The following is a 6000-nucleotide window of genomic DNA, read 5'->3' as shown; positions in this document are numbered from 1 at the left end:
GAGTGGCTGAGGAGGTGGTCCAGCGAGCAAGATTTCAAGTTCTTGGGCCATTGGAACCCTTTCTGTGGAAGGGGTGACCTGTACAAGAGGGACGGGTTACACTTGAACTGGAGGGAAACCAGTATCCTGGCTAGGAGGCTTGCTACTGCCACTTGGGAGGGTTTAAACCAGTTTTGCAGGGGTCTGGGACCTGGTGCACCAGGCCAGTAAGTGAAGGATCAGATAGGAAGGTAGACGTCAGGGGAAGTATTGAAGGACAAAATTGAAATTACAGGCATGATGTGTCAATTTGAAGTGTGGGTATTTTAATGCTAAGAATATTATGGGTAAATGTGATGAACTTAGAGCATAGATCTAAGAACTATGATGTTGTGGCCATTACAGAGACATGGCTGAGAGAGCAGCAGGAATGAGTGATTAAGTTTTTGAAATTTTAGAAAAGATAGTAAGAGAGGTAAAGGGGGGCAGAGAATTGCATGACTAATCAGGGACAATATCACAACTGCACCCAGGGGAAGCATAATCATGGGGTCAGACACTGAGTCCATTTTGGGTAGAACTCAAGAGTAGGAAGGGTGCAATCATACTGATGGAATTGTACTACAAACCTACTAATAGCCACTGGGACATTGAGGAATAGATATGTGATCAGATTAAGGAAATGTGTAAAAATAATAGGGTTGTTATCATGGGGGACTTCATCTTCCCTGATATAAGCTGAGACCTTCTTAGTGCAAAAGGTTTAGATGGGGCAGAATTTGTCAAGTGTATCCAGGAGGTTTCTTAAATGAATATGTAGATGTTCTAATGAGAGAAGGGTCGTACTGGACCTGGTGTTGGATAATGAGCCTGGCCCCGTGACTGACCTTTCAGCGGGTGAGCAGTTAGGGAACTGTGAGCACAATTCCTGAATCTTCAGGATAGATATCGCTAAGGATAGGCATGGTCCTTGTAGGAGAGTCCTAAAATTGGAACAGGGCAAATTATGAGGGCATTAGGCAGGAACTAAGAAGAGCTAATTGGGAACATTTTTTTTTTCTCTGGCAAGTCCACACCAGACATGTGGAGAGTGTTTAAACATCAACCGCACAGAGTACAGGAAAGGTATGTTCCTGTTAGAAGGAAGGATTGGGATGGAAAGATAAGAGAACCTCGGACATCCAGAGAAGCGATTAAGTTAGTCAAGAAGAAAAAGGAAAAGTATGTAAAGCTTCAGAAGTTGGGATCAAACAAAACACATGAGGAGTATAAAGAAGCCAGAAAAGAACTAAAGAAGGGAATAAGAAAAGCCAGGAGGGGCCATAGAAAGTCCTTGGCGAGTAGGATTAAGGTGAATCCCAATACATTCTATGCATACATCAAAAGCAAGAGGATCGCTGGTGAAAGGGTGGGACCATTCAAAGATAATGAAGGGAACATTTGCTAGGATACGGAGAATGTGAGTGAAGTTACATAGTGAGCACTTGGCTTCCATATTTACCAAAGAAAAAGACATGGAGGACCAGGAGGTCAGTGCTGAGTATGTTTAGAGGTCAAGGAGGAGGAAATGTTGGGTCTCCTAATGAGTATTAAGATGGATAAGTCCCCAGAGCCTGATGGGATTTACCCTGGGTTATTGAGGGAGGCAGGGAGGAAACAAACAAGATTGCTGGGGCCTTGACCAGTATCTTCATGTCCTCTCCAGCACAGGTGAGGTCCCAGTGGACTAGTGAGTGGCTAATGTTGTACCTTTATTTAAGAAGGAAGCAAGGTAAAACCCTGGAAACTATAGGCCAGTGAGTCTCATGTCAGTTGTGGGGAAATTGCTGGAAAAAATTCTTAGAGATAGGATATATAAGCATTCGGAATTCCAAGGCCTAATTAGGGAGAGCCAGCATGGCTTTGTGCAGGGCAAATCGTGTCTTACCAACTTGGTTGAGTTTTTTTTTTGACAAGATAGAGCAGTGGATATTGTCTACATGGTTTTTAGTAAGGTGTTTGACAAGGTCCCTCATGAGAGGCTAATCTGGAAGATGAGGATACATGGGCTTCCCAAACTGATTGTTTGGATTCAGAACTGGCTTGCACATAGAAAACAAAGGGTAGTGGTCGAAGGGATTTATTCAAGCTAGAGGGTCAGAATTAGTGGAGATCCACAGGGATCTGTGCTGGGACTTCTGCTGTTTGTGATGTATATAAATGACCTGAATGAAAATGTAGATGGGTGGGTTAATAGGTTTGTGAATGATACCTAGATTGGTGAAGTTGCGGATAGTATAGAAGACCAGCAAAGAATACAGCATGATATAGATTAGTTGCAGATATGGGCTCAGAAATGGCAGGTGGAGCATAACCCACATAAATGTGAGATATTGCACCTCATTGGGCAAATGCAAGGAGACAGTACACTATTCAGGCAAGGTCCTTAGCAGTGTTGCTGAGCACAGCAATCTTGGAATCCAACTTCATAGCTCCTCAAAAGTGTCTACACAGGTTGATAAGGTGGCTAAGAAGGCTTAAAGAATGCTTGTTTATATTAGTGATATTGAGTTCAAAAGTCAATAGGTTATGTTACAACTTTATAAAACTCTGGTTAGGCCAGAGTATTGCATACAGTTCTGGTCGCCCCACTATAGAAAGGATGTTGAGGCTTTGGAGAGGGTGCAGAAGAGGTTTACCAGGATGCTGTTGGTTTAGAGGGCATGTGCTATCATGAGAGGCTGGACAAACTTTGGTTGCTTTCTTTGGAGCAGTAGAGGCTGAGGGCAGATCTGATAAAGGTTTATAATTTTATGAGAGACATAAAGAGATTGGGAGTATCTTTTTCCCAGGGTAGAAAGGTCTAATACCAAAGGGCATGCTTTGAAGGTGAAAAAGGGTAGGTTCAAAGGGGATGTGAGTAGTTTGCTTACTCAAAGAATGGTGGATGCCTGGAATGCACTGACTGGTATAGTGATAGAGGCAAATACATTAGAGTAATAGACATTTTGATGGGCACATGAATATGAGGAAGTTAGAAGGATATGGACATTGTGAAGGCAGGAGAGATTAGTTTTTGGGTTTTTTTAAAACTACCTTTTAGTTAGTTCATCACAATATTGTGGGCCAAATGGCCTGTTAATGTGCTGTACAGTTCTACGTAAATATTCTGGATGTAAAGCATCAGCAGTTTTCTTCAGCCAATTCATTCTAACAATATTGATACCTGATGCACCATCAATAACTCACACTGAGACGTAAGGCGAGATATCGGCTTTTATTGACTGGAAGAAGGAACAAGCAGTGAGTGTCCATCATACTACGTCCTGGAGACTGAGGCCGAGCGTCAGGCCTCAGATCGCCTTTATACAGGGGCCTGTGGGAGGAGCCACAGGAGCAGTCAGCAGGGGGCGTGTCCAGACAGGCACATAGTTCACCACAATACCCAAGTCAAGTCAACTTTTATTGTCATTTCGACCATAACTGCTGGTACAGTACATAGTAAAAATGAGACAATGTTTTTCAGGACCATGGTTTACATGACACAGTACAAAAACTAGACTGAACTACATAATTTAAAAAAAACACAGAGAAAGCTATACTAGACTACAGACCTACACAGGACTGCATAAAGTGCACAAAAACAGTACCGGCATTACAATAAATAATAAACAAGACAGTAGGGCAAGGTGTCAGTCCAGGCTTCGTGTATTGAGGAGTCTGATAGCTTGGGGGAAGAAACTGGTATAGAGTTTGTGGTGATACTTATAAAACATGCCACACAAGCTTTCAAACATTTTGAGTAAGGAGTAGATATTAGGTGGTTTTATGCTATTGATGTGCCTTGATATCATTTCTTTGCTGATCACTAAGAAACAACACAGTCGGACTGCATTTCATTATTAGCTTATCAGAGTGTAATTGTCTCAAAAAAGGAAGAATTTAGAGACTGTAAAGTCAATATTTCAAGTTCAGAGACTGGCACAATACATCAAAACGCAACATTAATATACTGCCATTACCTCTGATTATGATGACAATAGCATTAAAAAGCCACCTTAGTGATACCTAGACTATTGCCATTACTTCTGCTAAAGTCAAAGTACACTTCTTTAAAAAGAAAGCCTTTTCTCATCAATGCACTCATACCTGGAAAATGAAAACCAAGTAAACTAAATATCTTAGTGTGTTCACATTTGCTATCTCTACATGACTTACTGTACATACCCGCATTTTTAATTGGCCAGCTGCCCATCGATGTTTCGGTTGGTTGGCTGGCTTTTCGTGTCTTCTTTAAGCTAACTGGAAAATTTGCCATAACCTGCCCTGCCTGCTTTGCTTTCAATTGTTTGAAACGCCATACTAAGACATTCAATAGCTGCCTGTAGCCACAAGCTTCACAAACTACAAACTACAAATTACAAACTGTAAGTAAACTACAAAGTTCACAAATGGCAATGAGGTGAATAACTAGTTAACCGATCTGATACTGTTGAATGAATAATATATCCTGGCAAAAATACTGAGAAAACTCCTAGCTCTTCCTACACCAATATGTCATCTGGAAGATGTCACTATCAGTTATCTAGCATCCCTTCAGTGTCACAATGAGATGTCAGTGTAATATAATGAAAACCGACACAGAAAACAATGTGTCCCATATTACAGTGAGCAACAATTGTCTCAATAAAGAACTTCCTTACTTACTGTACATTACCCCCCCCCCCCACTTAGGTCAACAATGAAGTTCCTCCCTCCCCAGTCGTGTTTAGGGCTTCCTTCGTCATGTCAGTAGCTTTCTCAGCCTTAATTACTGTCAAATATGCAGGTCCTGGGTGGAGTCTCAGGAATACTGTCACACTCAGACAGTGAAGAATTCTTCATTTCTGTTTCTGTAACAATTTTGTCTGATCAGACAGAGTTGCTAACCCTGAGCTGAACCTCTGAACCTGGAGGATCAGTGGACTACCCTTAGACTGGCCCTTACCCTTTGACCTGTTTGGCATGGATGACCCTACATGGAACCAAAGCATAAAGTGCTGACTCAAGCCAACATAGCTCTCCATGTCATTGACAAAGTTACGGTTCACTTGCAGGAATAAAGATACCTGGGACTCTATAAAACCATAAGTCTTTGGAGCAGAATTAGGCCATTCAGCCCATCAAGTCTGCTCTGCTATTCCATCATGGCCGATCCTGGATCCCACTCAATCCCATACACCTGCCTTCTCACCATAGCCTTTCATGCCTTGACCAATCAGGAAACTATCAAATTCTGCCTGAAATAGATGCATGAGCTTGGCCTCTACCACAGTCTGTGGCACAGCATTCCACAGACCCACTACTCTCTGGCCTAAAAACATCCTCCTTACCTCTGTTCAACAAGGTCACCACTGAATTTTGATGCTGTGCCCTCTAGTTCTGGATACATCCTCCCCCTATCTATTCCTTTCAACACTTGGTAGATTTCAATGAAACACCCCTGCATTCTTCTGAATTCCAGTGAGTGCAGACCCAAAGTTGACAAATGCTCCTCATATGTTAACCCCTTCATTCCCAGAATCATCCTCATGAACCCCTTTGGACCCTCTCCAATGAATACACATACTTTCTCAGATATGGGGCCCTGAATTGTTGACTATACTCTAAATGCAGCCTGATTAATGTCTTATAAAGGCTCAGCATTATCTCCTTGCTTTTATATTCCATTCCCCTTGAAATAAATGCGAACATTGCATTTGCCTTATTTACCACAGACTCAATCTGTAAATTAACCTTCTGGGAGTCTTGCATAAGGACTCCTAAGTCCCTCTGCAGCTCTGATCTTTGAATCTTCTCTCTATTTAGATAACAGTCAGAACTATTGCTCCTTTTACCAAAATGCATTATCATACATTTCCCAACACTGTGTTCCATCTGCCACTTTATTGCCCATTCTTCCAATTTGTCTAAGTCCTTCTGCAATTGCATTGCTTCCTCAGCACTACCTACCATTTCTTCAATGGGACATATCTATCCTGCACTTTGTGAACTATTCCCAGA

This window comes from Hypanus sabinus, chromosome 2 (genome assembly GCF_030144855.1).
Source record: "Hypanus sabinus isolate sHypSab1 chromosome 2, sHypSab1.hap1, whole genome shotgun sequence".
Classification (NCBI taxonomy): domain Eukaryota; kingdom Metazoa; phylum Chordata; class Chondrichthyes; order Myliobatiformes; family Dasyatidae; genus Hypanus; species Hypanus sabinus.
Note: the sequence above shows the minus strand (reverse complement) of the source record.